Source organism: Herpailurus yagouaroundi, unplaced genomic scaffold (assembly GCF_014898765.1).
Source record: "Herpailurus yagouaroundi ecotype Mexico unplaced genomic scaffold, PumYag 29, whole genome shotgun sequence".
Classification (NCBI taxonomy): Eukaryota; Metazoa; Chordata; class Mammalia; order Carnivora; family Felidae; genus Herpailurus; species Herpailurus yagouaroundi.
In genome coordinates, this window is record NW_024412377.1 from 111202701 (window position 1) to 111226579 (window position 23879).

The following is a 23879-nucleotide window of genomic DNA, read 5'->3' on the forward strand; positions in this document are numbered from 1 at the left end:
ATCTCACAACTAAGATCATGAGATCATGACCTGAGCCAAAATCAAGAGTCAGATGCTTAACCGACTGAGCCACCCAGGCGCCCTTCACTTTTCTTTTTTCTACAAAAGTAATACATCTTGAAACAAATACTGAAATTGAAAGGGAAATCCCTAAAGTTGAAAAGGTAAGTCTTATAATTTCATATCCACTGTTAAAAAGTCTGGAGTATATCAATATAGGCTTCTCTTTAAATATATAAATGCATTTACAGTATGAATATAATGTACCTCATTTATAAATGCATATTTATAATTATTGATAAAGTACAATAATGGTATGCACTATACATACTGTTTCATAAACTGCCTTTCACTTAATATTTTCCAGACATCTTTCTGTGTAAAAATATGGACGTATATTAACCTTCTCAATGGCTGCATAGTAGCTAATATTCCATTGTACAGAGGTAACATAATCTATTCACTTAATCCCCTACAGATGGATGTTTACAATACTCTAGACATCCTTGTATAAAATTTTTACACATTTGCCAATCATTCTTTAGGATATCTTCTCAGAACTGGAATCAAAAGTTTCCCATGTATTTGGAAAACTGATCTCTAAAATTCTGTTTTCCCACATGTCAATAAAAAAAAAAAATCCTTGTCATATACTTTAAAATTTCCCCCCAAGTCTTTGGTTTCTTTTTTAAATTTGTCTAGGATCTTGTTTTTATAAAAAAGTAGAAACTTCTTATGCTGTCAAATTTGTCAATTTTTCTATTATGGTATCTGGCTCTGGTGTCATGCCACTTACTCTTCACCTTCCTTGTTCCTTTTTACCCTTCAGGTGTCAGCCTAAATAATACCTCCACAGAGTAGCTTCCCTAATGTCCATCTAAAGAGAGCTGTCCTTGTCATTTTTTTCTTAGAATCTTTGTTTATTCCTTCAGAGCTCTTTTCATAACTTGCAATGATCCATTTTTGGTATGTGTAACATGTCTATCTTTTCCACTAGAGTATAAGCTCCAAGAAGCCTACTATGTTCCCTGGGTCATCTGTATATTTTCTACTACACCTCCAACATCTAGCATAGAATAGACACTCCTAAATTATTATAACGTTCCTTCTAAAAGATTAAATGAATAGTAAAGGCTGTCTAACTGACCCTTCACTAAAAAGTAATGCAGAAGGAGGGAAAGTATATCGCATTCACCACTTTTCCAAAACAAATGCATCAAAATCAGGTATCGCTGCACACAGACTGGTAAGGAAATCTTGGGCTAGACTTAATTGAACACTGCAGTATGACAACTATGGCAACTGCATCAGGGTATCAGGCAAGTTATTTATGACATTTAAGGAAATTCTTCTGGCTCAAGGACATGCAATATTGCTTTTATGACATTCAAGCCAGCATCTACATACTCTACCTGGAGAATTCTTTTTTTTTTTTTTTTTAATTTTTTTTTCAACATTTATTTATTTTTGGGACAGAGAGAGACAGAGCATGAACGGGGGAGGGGCAGAGAGAGAGGGAGACACAGAATCGGAAACAGGCTCCAGGCTCCGAGCCATCAGCCCAGAGCCTGACGCGGGGCTCGAACTCACGGATCGCAAGATCGTGACCTGGCTGAAGTCGGACGCTTAACCGACTGCGCCACCCAGGCGCCCCTCTACCTGGAGAATTCTTGATTGTTTCAAAATATACCATTAACCTACTTTGAAAATGAAGATCTGTGACAATACTAATTTAGGATAAAAGGAGGCATGTTATTATGCCAGAGCACCCAAAAAGTTAAAAACTTGTAACTTAGTTTCCATGGATATTCTCTAGGATAGTAATTAATCATTTGTTTCAAAAAAGTGATATTTAGGCACAACCTTCAGCAATAGTGATCATCAATTCCTTGAATAGTATCAGTTAACAAGGACACAAACTGAGGTTTAGGATAGCATGTTTTGCCACTTGCTAGATAAAAGAGTTCACTTCAAAGTCATCAGTTGGTACCTTTTCATTCTCACAGTAAAAAGCTTCATGGTATTCAGGTTAGATGAACACTTTTGTGGATAATTCTTAAGAATGTCTCTTTCCTTTGAGACTAAGATACCTGTAAATGTGGCAGGGATTAGGAACATTTCTACCTGGGAATTTTTTCTCAAGAGTATCTGTAAATAAGGGTTTCAAAGTCTAATATACAAATTTAAGTGGAATAAAAGCTGAGTTATATTTTTGTACTATAGGCAAAAATATTTACATTCTACTATTATCATTTACTTGTAAATACTTTTGTTTCCTTTTTAAAAATTTTTTTAATGTTTATTTTGAGAGACTGAGAGAGAGAGAGAGAGAGAGAGAGAGAGAGAGAGAGAGAGAGACAGAGAGAGAGACAGAGAGAGTGTGAGCAGGGGAGGGGCAGAGACAGAGGGACAGAAATAATACTAAACAGGCTCCATGCTGTCAGCGCAGAGCCCAAGGCAGGCCTCTTTCTCAGAAACCATGAGATCATGACCTGAGCCGAAGTCGGATGCTTAACTGACTGAGCCACCCAGGCACACTAAATACTTTTGTTTCTTTAAGTGAGAGGCAATGTTATGTTTTCTTAGGTGAATCCATACAATGTACTAACCTTCACTGAATATATTATATTATCGGACTTATTACATGCAAATATTTTTCCAATACACAAAGGAATTTTCTGAACAAATACTCTAGTATAATAATATTCTATGGCTTTTATAATTATTGCATTTAAATTAGTATGTAATATAAATTTCTTGGCAAAAATATCCACCTGGTAATAAGAATTTGGAATTCACTCGAAAGAAAATTTTATTAGTGAGGTTATTTTCAACAAATACATATGAAATTAAATGTTATTATGATAATCCATCATGTAATTTGGTGGCCACAGATAATGCAATTAGCCTAACGTTGTTGGGGGGGGGCAATTACTGAACTGTTATGCTTATCAGTCCTCACTAAAATAACACTTTTTCCCTGTCTAAAGAAGAGAGACTGTTAAAACAGATAATTGTAGAAAAGCTAGAAATAGTTTGAAAGAATACAGGACAAAAAACTTTATTTTCCTCTTTAACATTTCACCTTATATCCATTGTGCAGTTCAGAAAACACTTAACTTTATTATGGTGTGTGTCTTCAATGTATGAACATTGAAGATGAAAAGCAATCGATTATTTAAACTAACGTCTTTCAAATTTAAATACAAATAAAAACACATGACTTTTGAATAAAAAGAGACATTTATTTTAGTTAATTCAAATTATAATAGCCACATGTGGCTACTGGCTACTATATTGGATTGATAGTCTACATTAGACAGGTCTAGACAGTCTAAGTCAAAGATAGGGTATATTACTAATTATTTAGAGAAAGCTTAAGTTGAAAGATTTATTAATTACAATAAAAATAAAAATTGAGAACTATCATAAGAGAGTAATGTGTCCAAAATGGAAAATCTTCCATAACTCAACATTTGAATAAAAATGTTTAGAAACTGGAAACAAAAGTCATTCAAAGATGTAGACACAGAAAAATTAAGTATATAAAAGGATAATGAAAGAAAGAGGAAAAGTTAATTTATGAAAACAGTCTTGTTAGATTAACAGTTAGATTAACAAAGGAAAAACGTTAATTATCTGGTAAGCAGAACATGGCAGCACTTTATAAATATTTGTTGACCTGAAATGACTTTTGTGGTGGTAACAAAGAACACGTGTTACCTTAAGGCTGCAAATAAAACAACCTCAAGATTTTAGGTAAATTATGCATGAGAGACAAGTATTAAATTTAGGAAGTCAAGGAACAATCCCAAAGGCCAAAGGTAGGTATTATGGTGGGCTCTTCCTCATTGTGTCCTTTGGCACCACTTGTCAGATCACTAGAAACCACTGAGCTGGCCTTCTTAATTTCCTTTTTAAAAGTTAAATATTTTCTGATTATAGAGAAATATTTACCTTATGTATCAAATTCATAAAATACATAAAACATAAAGAAGAAAATCAATTCACCACCCAAACCATTTTGTATTTGCATTTCCTTCAAGTCTTTTATTATATCTTTTAATACACACATACTCCCTTACTTTAAAAAATAACAGAGTCAGGAAGATATGGTATATTTTATGATTTTCTTTTTTAAATTAATTCTCATACAATGTGTTATAAAGGCAAAGCATATGAACATGATATTAACTGAGAAAGAGGCTAAGCCAAGTGACTAATTAGATTCACACTTACACCTTCATTGCTAATTGTGATAACCTGTTTGAACTAAGGTCTCCAAGGGTTAATTAGCCAGCAGCATTTATCAGTAAAAGATAATGTTCTTAAATTTTACAAATATGTGCAAATTTATAAGTCTCTCATTTTCCAGTAAGAATCTGAACTCCAGAAAAATTTTTTCACATTGGTAGTTATATTAAAGACATAGAATCTTACCTAAGTTGAGAAATAATTGCCTTGGAAAATAGAGCTGCAGGTAAAACACCAATTAATGTGTTCATTGTTTCTTGTTTAAGGAAATTGCAAATTGTAAAATATGCTAATAACTAAAAAGAAACAAAATAAAAGATTAATTCAAATTATCATGGCCCAAATACTAGTACCTAAAAGATAAATCATACTCTTGTGAGTAGAATTTTTTCTACTGGTGCATATTCCTATCTTCCTGGCAGGAATTTGAAGATCAAAATTCCTGAGTCTTCAGAACCTAGTGTATTCTATTTTTATTTTTTTATTTAGATTATTTTATTTTATTTTTAAAATGGTAATTCTTTTTAAAAAAATTTTTAAATGTTTATTTTTAAGACAGAGACAGAGAGTGAGTGGGGGAGGGGCAGAGAGAGAGGGAGACAGAATCAGAAGCAGGCTCCAGGTTCTGAACTGTCAGCACAGAGCCCTAAGCAGGGCTCAAACTCATGAGCCATGAGATCATGACCAGAGCTGACATCAGACTATTAACTGGTTGAGCCACCCAGGAGCTCCCTTTTTTCTTTTCTTTTTTTTTTTTTTTTTAAGAAAGAGACAGTGAGAGAGAAAGAACATGTAGACAGACAGACAGAGAGAGAGAGAGAGAGAGAGAGAGAATCTTAAGCAGGCTCCAGGTCCAGCATGGAACCCAATGTGGGGTTCAATCTCACAACTGTGACATCATGGCTGAAACCAATAGTTGGATGCTTAATTAACTGAGCCACCAAGGAGCAACTATTTAGATAAATTTATTAAAAAAATTTTTTTTCTAAAGTTTATTCATTTTTGAGAGACAGAGAGACAGAGTGCGAGCAGGGGTGGGGCAGAGAGAGAGGGAGACACAGAATCCCAAGCAGGCTCCAGGCTCTGAGCTGTCACCACAGAGCCTGATATGGGGCTCAAACCCACGAACTGTTAGATCATGACAGGAGCCAAAGTCAGTGGCTTAACTGACTGAGCCACCCAGGTGCCCCTTAGATACATTAATTTTAAAAGAAATCTTTCGGGGTGCCTGGGTGGCTCAGGTGGTTAAGTGTTCAACTTCAACTCAGGCCATGATCTCGCAGTTCACAAATTTGAGCCCTGCGGGCTCTGTGCTGACAGCTCAGACCCTGGAGCCTACTTCAGATTCTGTTTATCCCTCTCTCTGGCCCTCCTCCCACTTCAAAAATACATTAAAAAAAATCTTTCTTAAAAAAATTAAAACAATTTTTTTTACTTGAGTATAGCTGACACACAAGGTTCTATTAGTTTCAGATGAAAGCCCAACAGATTTAAAAAAATTTTTTTTTTTAACATTTATTTATTTTTGGGACAGAGAGAGACAGAGCATGAACGGGGGAGGGGCAGAGAGAGAGGGAGACACAGAATCGGAAACAGGCTCCAGGCTCCGAGCCATCAGCCCAGAGCCCGACGCGGGGCTCGAACTCATGGACCGCGAGATCGTGACCTGGCTGAAGTCGGATGCTTAACCGACTGCGCCACCCAGGCGCCCCATGCCCAATAGATTTTAAAACAAAAAATGTAACTAAAAACTATCAGAATAAAAGCACTAATTATCAACTGTGATGATTAGTTTTATGTATCAACTTGGCTAGGCCATAGTACCCAATTATTCAATTAAACACTAACCTAGGTGTTGCTGTGAAGGTATTTTGTAAAAGCAGGCAACATCTATGAACCATTGATTCTAAGTAAAAGAGCTATTCTTCATAATTTGGGTGACCCTCAACCATTCAGTTGAAGGGCCTTAAGAGCAAAACTAGGAGTCCCCTGAGGAAGAAGAAATTCTGTCTCAAGACTGCAGGATCAATTCTTGCTTGATAATTTTTAACCTACCTGCCTGTCTTGCAAATTTCTGACTTGCCTGCTCCCACAGCTACGTTAGGCAACTCTCTGAAATAAATAAATCTCTTAATTATATCTACATCTCTTTCATTCCTCCCTTCCCTCCCTCTCTCCCATCACTTCAGCATAGAAATTGCCTCCTGCCTTTATTCTGTGAGTAATATATATGCTCCATAGGTCCTTATTATCATTGTGGGGTCAAGTCCATTGCAATTATGCCACTCTAGTACTGAAATCTGCACATCTGACCATCTGACAAGTACCACAAATTAGTACATTTAACAGCGTAAGCTCATATATTTCTCTTCCTATCCAGAGTGTATTCACTTAGTCAATGAATCTAGGGATTCTGGTTTGTTTGTTTTTTAAATATGAACTATTATTTTTTTTAATGTTAATTTTTGAGAGAGAGAGAGAGCAAACAAGGAAGGGGCAGAGAGAGAGAGAGGGAGACAGAGGATCTAAAGACTCTGCACTGACAGCAGATAGCCTAATGCGGGGCTTAAACTCATGAACCATGACCTGAGCTGAACTCAGATGCTTAACTGACTCAAGCCACACAAGCGCCCCTAGTGGTTCTGTTTTTTAAGGAGTAAAATAAAGTTGTTAAAAAAGATGAAGACATTAAAAGAAAGTAAAAAGTAAAAGAAAGTTGTTTAAAAACCCAAACTATGGGGAAAAGGATATATGATAACTGCAAGTGTTAATGTAGTTAACAAAGTTACTGTAATTGAACAATACATTTTACTCTGCACTTCCTAACAGCCAGGGCAAGAGGCTAAACAATTTATATAACTCATTTTACTTAATAAAAGGAAACATATTTATTCTTTGAGAGAGAAAAAAAAAGTTTGTTCTTTTTTTTTTTGTAGACGCATCTAGGAAGAGTTTGTTTTCAATAATTCTTAAATAAGAGGTAAAGAGCAAAATGACCAATATTTTCAGTAATCATTTTTAAACAGACGTAGAAGTGATTATCTTCCAGACTTTTTACTTACTAATCAAAAGCCCAAGATATAAAGGCTAGAACTTAGATGGGGGTGCTATATGTTGGATGATTTCACTTGATACACTAGGTGGCTAGTACATCCCTTAGATCTGCATTGTTCAATGGTGGTCGCTGGTGGTCACTGACAACCTGATATGTGGCTAGTCTGAAAAGTGTGGCGGTGCCTGGGTGGCTCAGTCGGTTCAGTATCTGACTTCGGCTCAGGTCATGATCTCATAGTTTGTGGGTGCAAGTCCTGCACTGGGCTCTGTGCTGACAGCTCAGAGCCTGGAGTCTGTTTCGGATTCTGTCTCTCTCTCTCTCAAAAATATATAAATGCTTACAAAAAAAAAAAAGATAGGCTATAAATGTAGGATAAATACTGGATTTCAAAGATTAGCATTAAAAATATAAAATATCTCACTAACTAGTTTTTAGATTGATTACATACTGAATTGATAATATTTTGATATACTGGGCTAACTGAAATACATTATTAAAATTAATTTCACTTATTTCTTTTTACTTTTTCTAATGGGGCTCGTAGAAAATTTAAAGTTAAATATGTGGCTAATATATTTCGATTGCACACTGAGGCCTTAGGTAGTTCTTCCCCAGGTTTTTCACAACAGGAAGTAAGTGGCCACTGGAGGACTAAGAGCATCAGTATTGTGGGCACATCTCTATAGAGGTATGGCTCAGCAGCTGGGAAGTTCTATCCTAGAAGATCTTCTTTAGACATAATTTCCCTCAGCCATACTTTTGAAAGGATCAAGACGTTAGATAATCTAAGGCATGCTTCTGCAGAGTGGCAGTTTGTTAGCAGTGTTTCAAATGGAGAGGAGATGCCTGCTTCTAATCTCTAATGGGCAGCAGTAAGACGGCCACTCTATTATCAAACTAGCAAAATACAATCAGGATTCTTACTAGGAAAGAAAATCATTAGACTCTTCCAGAGTTAAGCTTCAATTATACTTATAGGCCAAGTCAAGCTGTTGTTGAAAAATTAATCTCAGGGTCTGTCAAGTACCTGGGTAAGTACTGAATGACACCACAGAATTTCATCCCATTAAGATGCTCCTGGGCCACAAAATTTTCAAGTACATCTGATAGACATACATACAATCTTTCTCTTTAATATTTCTTTTTAAAAAATGTTTTATGTATTCTTGAGAGAGCATAAGTGGGGGAGGGGCAGAGAAAGGGGAACAGAGGATCCAAAGCAGGCTCTGCACAGACAGCAGTGAACCTGATGTGGGGCTTGCACTCATGAGATGCAAGATCATGACCTGAGCTGAAGTCGGATGCTCAAAAGACTGAGCCGCCGAGGTGTCCCTCTCTTTAATAATTCTAAAGACATATCATTTTGTGCCAACAGAACCAATGTGCACTCATGTTACAAAATCAGTTGGCCTGCTGAATTCAATTACTAGGTACTGACAATTTCAATTTTGGGCTCCAGTTTGTCTGTTAAGACAATTTTGGTTTTCATAAAGCTGATGCTGAACAAGTGATTCCAGGGAAGAAGAGCAAGATACTGGAAAGAGTAAAACAGGGAAGAAAAACAAACAGAGGTATGCTCTGGTCAGTGCTCTGGACATTGGGACCCAATTCCTGCTGGAACCTTCTAAAGAGTAATGTTGAATGTGTCTGAACTGTTTCAATGTGCTTGACCCATTTGCCCAAGGGGCAGACAGGGAGTGTTTATCCATTAGTTCCTGTCCCTCACGGGTCAAGGGTTACCTGGTGTGTTAATCCTCTCACATTTCCAGGCTGACTCCCCACAAGCATCCCATGCTACAGTGTCAAAGTAGAAAACTAAAGTTACTCAGCAGAGCTGTAGTGAGATTATACCTAAGACAGATGGTGGCTGCAGCTAGGCTGGAGTAAAGCAGGACAAGAAAATGTGAGGGAGGGCTCAAGAGGTATGTGATAACAGTTTCTTATATGCCTGTCCCTTAGTGCATTGAGATTGAGAATATCAAATAATCTTGAATTACACACAAAGACTATCTTTTCAAAAATTCAAATATATTGAACTGTTTGGAATATTAAGGTGGAAAAAAATATAGGGAGCTCATAGACCACATAAATGGGGAGAGGGAAACAAAGCAGAAAATTTCATGATAATTTCTATAGAGCAAACGTTCAAAATACCAAATATTATTCTCAAACACAGATTAGTCCTTTAAAAAAGAGTTTAAATGAGTGGATAAGTTAGAAATATTTCTATATAACTTCTCATCAAATTAGGATTCTTATGGACTTTAATAACAAGTAAAAATTATAAAATAACAGCAGCTATCACTTATTTAATATCTATTTTGAGCTACACATTGGCTAAGCATTTTACACATACCAGTTCACTAGGTTAAAAAACTACTGTCAAGATTTAGGGTGACTCAGTCGGTTAAGCGGCCAACTCTTGGTTTTGGCTCAGGTCATGATTCCACAGTTTATGAGTTAGAGCCCCACCTCGGGCTCTGTGGTGACAATGTGGACCCTGCTTGGGTTCTTCCCTCTCTCCCTCTCTCTCTGCCCCTTCCCCACTTGCACTGTCTGTCTCTCTTAAAATAAATAAATAAGCTTTAAAAAAACTACTGTCAAGATTAGTAATTTTCAACTTTTTGTACTATGACCTTTAGTAAGTATATTAGGGTTGTCAAAAAAAAAAAAAAAACAGAACCAGTAACATGTGTATGAATGTATGTGTGTATATTTATAGATATATATGTGTATGTATGTATTTATATATATATGTATGGATATATGTATATATATGAGGGGGACTGATTAATTTTAAGGAATTGACTCACATAATTGTGGAGGTTAAGAAGTCCAAATCTTCATGGTAGGCTGGTAGACCAGAGACCCAGGGAAGAGTTAATGTTGCTTGAGTCCAAAGGAGTCTGCAGGCAGAATCCCCTCTTTCTCAGAGGTCAGTCTCTTTTCTCTTGTGGTCTTCAACTGATTGGATGAGGCCCAGCCACATTATGGAGGGTAATCTGCTTTGCTCAACGTCTGTTGATTTAAATGTTCATCTCATCTAAACAGTTCCTTCACAGCAAAATCTAGACTAGTGTTTGACTACAGGTGCTGTGGCCTACTCAAGTTGACCCACAAAAATAAACCACCACAATAAGAAATACAGTACATGAACATGTGTGCGTATGTGAAATAAGAATTTCATAAAACAATACTATTAGTATTTCCTATTGTATATTTTTTCTACTCTATTAAAAAGAAAAAATACTTATAACCCACTAAGTTGATTTCACAACCCACTAATGTATTGCATAAGTTGAAAAACCCTGCCCTAGATGACACATCCGTTAGTTCATGTTGTAGAAAACCAGCAAAAAAAAAAAAAAAAAAAAAAAAAGTATCACAATGGCAACAGAATGTGATATTTGAGAAGGAAATTAAGTATATTTGAATACATGAAACATAGTGAACATATGTATATCAGAAAAGTTATAAAAAATGTCTGATTTCTTATTACCATAGCAACAACATACACTTAGCAAATTAGTACAGTATTTTGTCACTGTCATAATAAATATTTGAGAATAAAATCTGGCATGCCTAACTGTGACAATCAACAGTGGCTTGATATCCTAGAGGGTACATCACAAATAAAACCAATATAATCTTCCTAAACACCATTATTTAAAGAAATCAATTTACATCTGATAAAAGTAATCAGTAGCAATTTATTTTTCTTGAAATTTAGATTGTGAAGATAATCATTATTTCTTCAACATGGAAGAATAAGAGGAATATCATAAGAAATTGTTTTGGTAAGATAACCGAGAAAGGTGTGAATTAAAAAAAAAATACAAACCTGACCTCATTTTAACTCCCTTAACCATTTTTCACTGGGTGTAAGCCAGTTTTAACACCTAAATGGGACTTGCCTTAGTAACTGATGATGTGACTCAGAAGGTTAACTATTCAGAACAAATTCTGTATAGTTTTTAACATGCACCCAGTAAGTTATGATGAATCTCATAAGATACTGAGCATAAGCATATCTAAAAATAATAAATAATAGCAATCTATTTATATACAACTTAAAAAAAACCCTTTTATGTTCTGCACTTTAAAAGTCAGATAAAAGGTCAAAATAGAAGGAAAAAATGTGCTAAGGATAAATGAAGCTCAAACTCAGACTTCGGCTTTGTAACAAGGCATTTAAGAAGCAATCCTTTTAGGGGTTCCTGGGTGGCTCAGTCAGTTAAGCGTCTACTCTTGGTTTTGGCTCAGGTCATGATCTCACAGGTTCGTGAGTTCCAACCTCACATTAGGCTCTGTGCTGACAGTATGGAGCCTGCTCGGAATTCTCTCTCTCCCTCTCTCTCTCTGCCCCTCCCCCCCTTTCTTTCTCTCTCTCTCTCTCTCTCTCTCTCTCTCTCAAAATAAATAAACATTAAAAAAAGAGAAGCAATCCTTTTAGAATAAGAAAGGTGGGATGCTTGAAATTTGAGATAATGTTTAGCAAGACCTACTTAAAATCAATATTTGGAAAACCAAAAAAATTAACACAAACTAGCATAAAAATTTCTTGCACAGTTAATAAATAAATACCTCCAGTTAGGGAGACACACTAGCTTATGGTTGAGTATAGACTCTGACAAGCTTGAAATGCTCAAGATTTACTTTCATTTCCTACCACATTTTTTCTAGGGAAGCATGGCAAATTTTATATCACCTTTTTTTACAAAGCTAGAGGTCAATACCAAAAAAGGTATGTAGAAAAGTCATTTATAAGTGTTATGCCATTGAGTTTCAAGTGCTTGTTTTTATTCATTTATTATGATAGTTAAGTGAAAAGTCAGTATACAAAATAAAAAGTATACCGAAATTAAAATAACATACCAATGTATGAATAACTTGTTAAAGTTGAATTGTGCAACCAGCTATATGATTTTACTATTTCTATTTTAAAATTGTTATACTAATTTTTTATTAAAAAATTTTTTTTTAATGTTTATACTTGAAAGAAAGAGAGAGACAGAGCAGGAGCAGGGAAGGAACAGACAGAGATGGAGACACAGAATCTGAAGCAGGCTTCCGGCTCTGAGCTGTCAGCACAGAGCCCAATGTGGGCTCGAAATCATGGACAATGAGATCATGAACTGAGCTGATGACGGATGCTTAACTGACTAAGCCACCCAGGTGCCCAGTAACATTGTTATATTAATTTTTTAATCAAATAAAGGATGATAAACCAAGTAAAGTCATAACTCTGGTCATGCCAGACTCATAGAAGTGTGCAATAACTCCACTGGCAGGTATAAACTGCAGGGCTTCAGGCGCTCCTGAATGGGGAGTTGCTGTGCCTAGCCAAAAGAATCACACAGTTTTAGGCATGAGGGAGGTGAAATGACTGGCATAACTCCACTCGATGGAACTTTTCACTGCGGATGGTGGTCAACCCATCCAGATACATCTTCTTTGGGGAGATAGAAATGCTAGTAGGTGAATAAAGAATGGGATGTTGATCAAGTTCAAGGATATATCCTTTCCAGTCTGGGAAACCAAAGATCCCAGAATGACTACATAACTGAAGACATAATGCTCCCTGTATAAACTTGCAATAAAATCTAATTTCTGAAGGCAATATGTGAATGTTTTTCCCTTGCGACCTCAAAGAATCAGACTAATTGACTTTTGCAGAGGAAATAAAAAGAAAACTAAAAACTGAATCTAAACATAATTGAACAGAGTTTGTGTCTAGGACAGGTTGGTATGTACAACAGAAATCTATAAGGAAACTATGTTAGCTATTAGGCACATATCAGGTGTTTGTTAAGTAACTAAATGCATAATAAAAATATACAAGCATTCAGGTTTTAACAAGGAATCCCAAAACTTAAGCTACGATGATTGTTTTTTATGCATATTGCTATGATAACTTCTTAAGTGCCTTCAGTATTTTAGAATTTCAAGTATTTCACTTTTCAGGTTATTCTAAATATCTTATTTTTGTATCAGGAACCCAACACGTTCTCTTAAAATATACGATTACAAGGTTTCATTGTATTCTTTTTTTAATTTAAATTCATATTAACATATAGTATAATATTAGTTTCAGAAGTAGAATTTAGTGATTCATCACTTACATATAACACCCAGTGCTCATACCAGCAAGTACCCTCCTTAATGACCATCACCCATTTAGCCCATTCCCCACCCAGTACCTGTCCACAACGCTCAGTTTGTTCTCTGTATTCAAGAGGCTCTTAGGGTTTGCCTCCCTCTCTGTTTTTATCATATTTTGTTTTTCCTTCCCTTCTCTTATGTTCATCGGTTTTGTTTCTTAATTTCCACACATTGTATTATTTTTTAATAAAATATTTCAAGTGTATAAATATAGTTAATAATATTACATATATCTAAGTGCCCAATACCCAGCTTAGGAAACAGAATACTATAGCTATAATCAACTTAAGAATTAAAATACCACAGATAAAGCAGTACAGATATGACCAACATACAGCTTGAGCAATAAAACACTACAGATATGACCCATAAAACACTCTGTGACCCCTCCCCCCAACATTCTCCTTCCCCAGAGGAGACTACTCTCAATTTCTTGTCTATCATTTTCATGTGTTTTTATTTTATTTTATTTATTTATTTTTATGTTTTATATTTGAGAGAGAGACAGAGAGCAAGTAGAGGAGGGGCAAAGAGACAGAGACAGAGATAGAATCTGAAGCAGGCTCCAGGCTCTGAGCTGTCAGTACAGAGCCCAACGTGGGGTTCTAACTCAGGAAACGAACCGTGAGATGGTGACCTGAGCCAAAGTCGGACTCTTAACCGGCTGAGCCACCCAGGTGCCCCTCATGCATGTTTTTAATACTTTTATTACATCTTTATTCTTATGTTTTGAGAGAGAGACAGAGAGAGAGAGAGCGAGCGAGAGCACATGTGCAAGCACAAGCAGGGAAAGGACAGAGGGAGAAGGAGAGAGAGAGAATCTCAAGCAGGCTCCATGCCCAGCACAGAGCCCCCTGATGCAGGGCTGGATCGCACACTGACTGAGCCACCCAGGCACCCCACTGCATGTTTATATACCCATAAACAACAGCAGCAGTGATTTCCTACTTTGTTTTGCACACTTATCTCCTAAGACCTTTGAAAACTATGTACCATCTTGCACGTTTAAATTGACACTTAAATAATGGCACAAGATGTATTTTCAAGTTTATTGCATATTGAATACATCCTCTAAGTATGTTTTTGTCAAAGCCTTGGAGCTGCAGTTTAACTTACTCAATTTACGGAAAATATAGCCATATAACTTAATTGGCAAAGCCAGTCCTCATTGTCAAACCCAATCAGCCAAATCTGACTTCTCTGTCAGAAGAAATCTAACTTAATTTTTAAATTCAAATAAATGTATTATTATGTGTCTCTATGACAACTTTCTCACTTGTGGATTTTAATTTTAAGATAGATAAATGGTTATCTAGGTGGACAAAGAAACTAGAAGGCATGGATCCTTGCCATGAGTTTGTCAGCTGGCTGAAATAATGTGCTGCCCCGTTCAGTAATTTTTACTGAAGATTTCTCTGCTTTAGTCTCAAGAGACTATCCCTCAGGAGAAATTCACTCTCCAGTAGTCTCTGTTTGGTGCCCTGGAGATTTTTAAACCCCAAGGCAATGCACCACAGTAAGATTTAGCAAGGACAAGGGGTAAGCTTTTCTTTTGAAAAGTGGGAGACAGATGATTACGAAAGATGTCAAAAAGGAGAACTGGCAGACCAGAAAGAGTTCTCAGACAGATCGTTTTTAGGAAAGATGACATATGGAAAGAGAGAATACGGAAATTAATTTCTTTAAGGCCATACATACCCGCATATCCCACTGGACATCTTCGTGTTCTCAGGGGTAGAGGTATCCCAATTTGAAAACCAGTCATCAGTAGGAGCGGTTAGCAAACTAGGATCCACCCACCACCTGTTTTATAAATAAAGTTACACCACACATAGCCACACTCGCTCATATATGTAGTCTATAACTGCTTTCACACTACCATGGCAGAGTTAGGAACAGGAGCAACGAGACCGTGTCTCACGACACCTGAAATATTTACTATACGGTGCTCTGAAGAAAAACTTTGCTACCTCTCATCTACAGCATCACGTATGTTTTCCAAAATTCTTCTCTTTAAATAAAAATTATATGTTCACATAATTTATAGGGCTACATTGTTCTAAAATACTTATGATATGCTTTCAAATGATGCTTCTGGTTATGGCCCAGGCCAAACAAGGGAGCTGAGAAACTGACAGCTATAAAGGAAGACTCTGCTCCTAAATCCTCCACAATATCTAAAAACGTTTTTGTGTTACTACTTCTTTACTTTCCAATTTTAAGCACTGTATATTGACTTATTACTGAAAATGAGGATTTATGGGGCATCTGGGCAGCTCAGTCATCTAAGCGTCTTACTTTAGCCCAGGTCACCATATCATGATTCATGAGTTCGAGCCTCGCATGGGGCACTGTACTGACAGTGTTGAAGCCTGCTTGGGATTCCCTATCTCCTCCTCTCTCTGCCCCTCCCCCAATTACTCTCTCTCTCTCTCTCTCTCTCTCTCTCTCTCTCTCACTCTCTCTCAAAATAAACTTAAAAAAAAAGAAAGTGAGGATTTACCTCATCCTTCTTGAGACCAAATACTCTCCAAATAGTTATAGATCAATATTCAAAATTTATATTATGAATAAACACTATAACAAGTAAGTTATCTAGTATACTAGGATTTTTCTTTTTCCTACCTAAGTTCTGTTTTTCTTGGAAATAATAAGTAAATTCTGTTTATTGTCAATGTACTTAGCTATAACTCAACCTCATTTGTTAAGTTCAGTAAGTATATGTTCATTTAATCACTCTCTTTTCTGACTGGTACCTCTTCACTCAAATTTGTCTGGATAAATAAATAAACTTTCCATAAATAAACTCCCAGTTTTCAAATGGGAGAGAAGTTGCTGGGTTTTCAGACTTTCACAAAAAGAATTTAATAGCATCCTTCTCTTTTTTTTTTTTTTCCAGAAGACTTAACACTGATACAGTGCTATTATTTAATATATGGTTCATGTTCAAATTTTACTAATTACCCCAATACTGTCCTTTATGGCTAAGTTTTTTCCCCAATCCAGGGTCACATATTACATTTAATTGTCGTGTTGATCAGTCTTTCTTTGTTGTTCATAACACTAACATGACCCATCTGGTGTTTAATGACATGTGTTCCAATTTAGGTTTTCTGGCTTTGCCCTCATGATTAGATTAGGATTCTGTATTTGAAGAAATACAACATAAATATTACCTTATTCTCAGTGCATTATACAAGGAGGCACACATATCAAGTCTGTCCTACTTGTTTAAGGTGGTATCCGCTAGATTTGTCTACTCTAAGTATACCTTTTTTTTCCCCTTTGTAATTAATAAGCAATCTGTTGGGAGATACCTTGAGATCATGTAAATATCTTTTTTAAATGTTTATTTTATTTTTGAGAGAGAGAGAGAGAAAGAGAATGGGGGAGGGGCAGAGAGAGTGGGAGACAGAGGATCCCAAGCAGGCTCCATGCTGTCAGTGCAGAGCACCATGCGGGGCTTGAAACCACGAACTGTGAGATCATGACCTGGGCTGAAGGCAGATATAACCAACTGAGCCACCCAGGTGCCCTGAGATCATGTAAATATTGTGTTTCCCAACAAAATTTGACCCAATGGTTTTAGCACCCACTAATAATTTTTCCCTGAATAAGCTATTACAATGATCACTGAAAAATGGTGATTTTCCAACTCTATTATTGCACCTACAATTTACTGGTTAGCATCTAATTGCTTCTTAAGCAGATTTTCAACTAAGTTACTGTTTTTAGCACCAGCCTCAACTCCACTTTTAGAATTTCCTGGCACTGCCAATTACTGAACATTCTGAGGTTCTGTGATATAAACCGGGTTGCTTCTGGGCTTTCTTCTCTGCCAGATGAGAAGTCATTCTCCATTTTGCTAAATCTGTTACCACCTGTCGTCTGCTTTCCAGCTTCTAAAACACTGTTGTTGTTTTTGTCTCTTCAATTTCTTTGACCTTGTAGGTTTATGCTTTTTAAAACAAATCCCTTTGCTGTTGTTTTCATTAGGCTTGCAAAGAAAAAGTAAACTCAGAGTTTCACTTGCTAACTTTACTTGACGGTCCATTAATCTTTCTTTGCTTTCAAACTTTATATAAATAGTATTGTACTGTATGAAATCTTCTGTAACTTGCTCTTTTTGTTTGACATCATGTTTCTGAGATTTATCCCCATTGATAAATGCAGCTCTAGTTCATTCATTTTTTTAAGGTTATTTATTGAGAGAGAGAGAGAGAGGGAGGGAGGGAGAGAGAGAAAGCAGGGGAGGGGCAGAGAGAGAGAATCTCAAGCAGGCTCCATGCTGTCAGCACAGGGCTTGATGCAGTGCTGGAACCCACAAACTATGAGATTATGACCTGAGCCAAAATCAAGAGATGGATGCTTAACCATCTGAGCCACCCAGGCAGCCCTAGTTTATTTATTTTTAATGAATCATGCTGTAACCTACTATATGAACATGTTGCAATTTTCTTATCCATTTCCACTTCATAACAAGAAGTGAGTGTGAGGTTTGAGGTAGGGGTCCAAAATCCATCTTTGCAATTTAAGGCAGCAGGAAAGTGGGGTTACATATGCAAAATATCCATTTTAAAAGACATTTCAATTCTGTAACTTCTAAAATGAACATAATAATACTGGGTACTGAGAACTCAATCAATAAGTGTCAGTTACTTGGAGACAATGGTGAAATGGGCCTCAAGAATTCAGAAGTAAGGGGCACCTGCTGGTTCAGTTGGTGGAACATGTGACTCTTGACCTTGGGGTCATGAGTTTGAGTCCCATGTTGGGTGTAGAGATTACTTAAAAATAAAACCTTAAAAAAAGAATTCAGAAATAAGATTTTTTTTTCTGAAAATTGAACTGTAAGATCAACATCTTACAGGCCAGAACAGCGATGTGAAAAGAATAAACGAAAGAACATCTGCAGGGTCGGCAACATTTGATCATAATGTAACCACTGTAATAGCAAAAGAAATAATATGTCAGTCAGAATGGGGAAGCAAAGAAAAGAAGAGATCACAGAGACAAATGCTGGCAGTCCATACAAACAGCATCCCTGAAAGCAAAAGCCTCAACCAGCACATGGCAATTTTTACTATTCCAAATCATAAGGTTATTCCTAGTATAGAGACAGATGTTGGGAACTGTGGCCAATTCTATTTAAATATTTCCATTCCTATGGGTCAGATTATGCCTATTGTGAGATGGACACAACAGGCAGTTATAGCCCTGATGCAATTAAACATTTATTTTACTTAACTCCCTTTATCCTAATGTCATACTTACCAGGTAACCTACTGTTTTTTCCTGTGCTAATTGAATTTCTATTGTAAATTAACAGATTGGAATTCTGGCAACTATTTCAAACTCACATATTTATCTTTTAGTCATTGGATATCTTTTAGAGCCAAATTACCTTGGACATGGACAAAAGTGAGTCTTTGGAGCTTCTAGGTCAGATGTGAGAACACAGTCAAGTAAATGAATTACCGTTAAGTATTATCCCACCTAGCTACCCCAACCTTTCATTTGACTACAGCATCACCATCTCCATTTCTACTGGCTTCTAGAATTTTCTCTTCCTTTTTTTATGGAGTATATGTATTAAAAATGAAATAGGTGAGGTCCAATATTATAGCTTTCTTCTAGTGTCTGTAAACCTATTGCTGAGTCATGTATTTTGTCAATATTTGGCAATACATTTATTTACTTTTTACAAACTTTGTTTCCTACTGTTCTGTCAGTATGAAAGAAGAAGAAATATTTAAAAATATTTGCTATACGTGACTTCAAATGGAATATGGTCATCACTAGGAAAAGTCTACCTCATTAATTTTGTGAAATATTAATTCAACTTGTACTACACTGACGAATAGGTGCTTTACTATATTGGCAACCAACAGTAACAATACAGTACAGGCAATGCTCAAATTCAAAATATGTTCAGTTTTATCAGGTCATTTTACAGTGGGTTGTTGGAAATTCAAACTCTGCATGGAGACCATGGAATATGCTTACATGGCAATGAGATTTCCAATTCTGTCAACAAAACTTATCAAATAATTAATCAGGCTCTGTGTTAGGTATCTGTGACATACAAACAAATATGTCTTGTGCCATACAGCTCATACTATAGTCAGAAAGATGGAAAAATAAAACAGAGAGTTATAATACTGAACTCAAAGAGCTACACAGCTGTACATGGCAGTACAGTTCTAATTAGATAGGAGCGATTAACTCTACGCGACGAAAAGTTGAGCAAACAGTCGAGGAATTTTAAAGGGAATCAAAGAATCCCATCAAAGAACTTTAAAGGGAACTAAGCACAAGCAGAAGTGTGCCAGCTGATGAGAGAGGGAAAAGACAGGAAACCTGAGAAACAGTAGGGAGTTCTTGTAGAGTTGAGTGGGTATAACAAGCAGAAGGAGGAAAGTAAGAAAACGTGGACTGGGCACAAATCAGGAGGCCATTCATGGTCTGCCAGCCAACTAGACCTTCTTTCGGACAGAGCTTCCCAAGAAATATGCCTAAATATTTATTCCTTCAGACTTGAAAGGGGCCAGGAGAAAAAAAACTGGTGTCAGAGGGTAGATGTGTTTGATTTTATAAAAAACAGCCAGTTTTTTAATGTGGTTGCATTATTTTTACAACAACCAGTACTACATGAAAGGTATGGTTGCTCTAGTTATTGTTAATCTTTTGAATTTTAGCTCTTTTCTTGTGTGTCTAGTAGAGTGGCATCTCATTGTGGTTTCCCTGATGACTAGAGATGGTGAGTATCTTTTCATAGGCTTAGTGCTCATTCTTGTATTTTATAAAGTGACTGTTCAAGATTTTTACCCAATTTTTATTAGCGTTGCCTTCTTTTCTTTTAAATCATTGAGTTGAGGTGTTCTTTGTATAGTCTGGATACGAGTCTTGTCAAATACATATGCTGTGATTATTTTCTCCCAGTTTACTGCTTTGCTGATGTTATTTTTTGAGAAGCTTAGTTTTAATTTTGGTTAAGTTCAAATGATCAATGCTTCTCCCTTCTGGATAGTGCTTTCTATCTCTTGTTTACCCCCAAGTTGTGAAAATATTCCACTATGGTTTCTTCTAGAAGGATTTTAAGTTTTAGCTTTTATGTTTAGTCTATGTTCCATCTTGAATTAATACTGGCACATGATGTCAGGTAGGGATCTTTATTTTTTCCATGTGGACATTAAGTTATTCTAACACCATTTGTTGAAAAGGCTTTCCATTTGTAATTGTGTTCCTTTGGTGCCATTGTCAAAGTCAATTGGCTGTATGGTGTCTACTTCTGGATTCTCTATTCTTTTTTTTTTTTAATTTTTTTTTTACATTTATTTATTTTTGAGAGACAGAGAGTGACAGAGCACAGGTGGGGGAGGGGCAGAGACAGAAGGAGACACAGAATCCGAAGCAGGCTCCAGGCTCTGGACCATCAGCACAGAGCCCAATGTGGTGCTCAAACCCACAAACTGTGAGATCATGACCTGAACCAAAGTCGGATGCTTAACCGACTGAGCCACCCAGGCGCCCCTGGATTCTCTATTCTTGTCCATTCATTTATTTATATATGCTTATCCCAGTACCTCATTACTACAGTTTTAGAGTAAGTCTTAGTGCCAGACAGTGTAAGTTCTCTAATTTTTAATCTCCTTTTTCATGATTGCTTTCAGCTACTTTAGGGCCTTTGCATTTTCAAATATATTTTAGAATTCATCTATATCTTGATTTCTACAAGTCTGGTGGAATTTTAACTTGATTTTTATTTGACTAACTCTCTACACCAGTGGTTTGCAAGGCATGGGCTCTTGACCAGCAGCATTAGTATCACCAAGGATCTTGATGCAATGAAAATATTCAAGCCTCACCCTAAGACCTAGTGGATCAACCACTCTGGGGCTGGGACCTGCAATCTGTGTTTTAACAAGCCTTCCTGGTGATGGTGATGCATGATAAAGTATAAGCTTTGCTACTGCAGATCAGTTTGGAAGAAGTAACGTCTTAGCAATTAAATATTCCAACCCACGAACAGATATTTCTCTCCATTAATTTGGGTCTTCTTCAATTTCTCTCAACAGCATTCTGTGGTTTTAAGTGTACATGTCTTGCATATATTTTGCTTAATTTATATCAGGGTATTTAATATTTTCTGACACTACTGTAAATGGCACTCTAATTGTTACTAGCTAACCTTTAGCCGTAGCGTACAGGTAGAAGAGACAGAAGTCTATTTGGGGGTGGGAATTCACTAAGAGATTTGAAAAAAACGTAGAGAGCTCAAATGACTGATAGCATCTTGAAAACTAACTAGTTTTAACAGACATGCAAGATTAGGAGGTTGTTTCCAATGAAGTGACATAGGTATGAAGCATAAGCAACTGTGCAAATCACAAAAAGAGGGATAACCAGATATGCTCTCCCATAGTCTTGCCAAACATTTTCTACAGTCTTGACAAAAAGATCAAACATGAGTAGCCAGCTTCTGGATGAAGGTGCAAACTGAAGGAAAGACAGAGGACAGAGGAACATCGTGAACTAACATGAATAACATAAGATCAACAAAATCTAAACTGTGGCAAGATCTACAGGTCAAATAGGCTGGGTTTTTCAACAGACAAATTTATAAGAAAATAAAAGGGATGGAGGAGAACCACAGAGATTGATGGAGATTTAAATCAAATATGAAGTTTTTACAAAATGTAAAACTCTAAACTATAATGTACATTTGGGTGATAAAATTATATAAATTTACTGCAAAAGGTTCAGGGTTGGTTTTGGGGGAGGCTGTATTATGACAGAGTACATGATTCTGGATTAGATGACAAAGTTCTATTTTTGACCTTGTGGAATTCACCTTATAATAACCCATTAAGCCATATATTTAATTCCTGTGGCTTTCTGTAAACTTGTCTTACTTTAAATTAAGTAGTTTTCTCTTAACCGGACATATGTAGAATCTGGGATTTAATAGTTTACAAACTGTAGTGGTAGAATGGTGTTTGGTGATGGTAAGAACTAAGGTGTGGCTACATTAGTGGTTGTTCAGTTGAGGTATGGATATTAGTGTGGATGGAGTAAAAAAAAAAAAAAAACTGAACAGCTAAGACTTGGGAAGGCATTGAAGAAGTCTCTAAGTCTGGTTCTCATCTTCACCATCAGGGTGGGGAGTGGCCTGGAGGTTGGGAGAGATAAAAATTATAAATAGGTGGAGAAAAACATACTTAGGTCACAAAGTTACTACTCTCCCCTAGGTTCACGAAATGAAAGAATATTTTGGAAGGGACAAGGGAAAGAAAGAAACAGTTGAACCCATATTCTTTCTGTGGGTTGTGGTAAAATGAGCACAAGGAGGCTCACTATCTTTCAGACACAGGCAGATTTCAGTTGAGGTTTTGTGGTAGAGAAAGTTCCTAGGAAATATTAAAAGTTAAGGATAAATTGCTAACAAAGAAACAGAAATTTCTGAAACACAATGGAAGAGATCAAGAGGGAGGAAAGGGTGTGTGTGTGTGTGTGTGTGTGTGTGTGTGTGTGTGTGTGTGGTGAGGAGGATGCAGAAGAGCATAAAGAAGGATGACATTGATAATACATTAGAAAAGATGCAAGGGAAGGCTCCTATTCCGATATTCAAGAATGTGAGCATCATGGATAGAATGACTTGGTCTCACTGTTCTGATTGGAGCTTGTCTGAAATGCTGGGATTACTTGAAATTTACAGGGGTGGTGTCTTAGCTCTAATAGTTTCAGGTGCCTTCATCTAATCACTTTGCACATCAATGTTTCCATGGAAGAAGGCTTTCAGAATTCTGAGGTTAGAAGAAACTGCTTTAGCTCTGAGAATAAGAACTCTTAATACGGCCAAGTGAAGAGGAATTGTAAGGTCTCCTTGATGATTCCTAGCACTGCAAACCACTGGGGATGCTTCTGAATCCTGAATCACAATGACTTTTTCTTCCCTTTTATTTCCAAGGTTCACAGATATTAGAAAGATCTGACAAGAGTAAGGCAGGGCAAAAGTGGAAGTAACATACAAAGCTATAAATGGGCTTAGAGATAAGCTTGTTCAGAGCCCAGCCTGACAAACACTGATGGGGTCAGTACAGGAGAAATGGAGCATATGTATGTCAATTTATGGGTCACCATGAGTTCTGCCCTGGTGTACCCCACCTCTCAACAAGTGGGGCCTGACTGGTGGAGCAACATTTTTGTTGTCATCAGGGCTGTAGTAGTGAAGGAAAAGTGGAGAGAAAAGAAGAGGGAGGTCCTAAACACAAGAAAAGGAGAAGGCAGTATACTAATCAATTTGGAAAATTTCCTCTTATGGAATACATTTAATTCTAACAAAACAATTTTAGAACACTTTAGGCTATTGTTTTAAAATAAAAATTATGAAATAACTATGTTTTAA

At 36.5% G+C, this 23879-nt stretch overlaps 1 protein-coding gene across 1 annotated transcript in view; it reads right to left on the reverse strand.

Moving 5' to 3' along the window:
- The window catches only part of NDUFAF2 (NADH:ubiquinone oxidoreductase complex assembly factor 2), a 166986-nt gene that overhangs the window by 23103 nt on the left and 120004 nt on the right, over positions 1-23879 (reverse strand). The window lies entirely within an intron of this gene.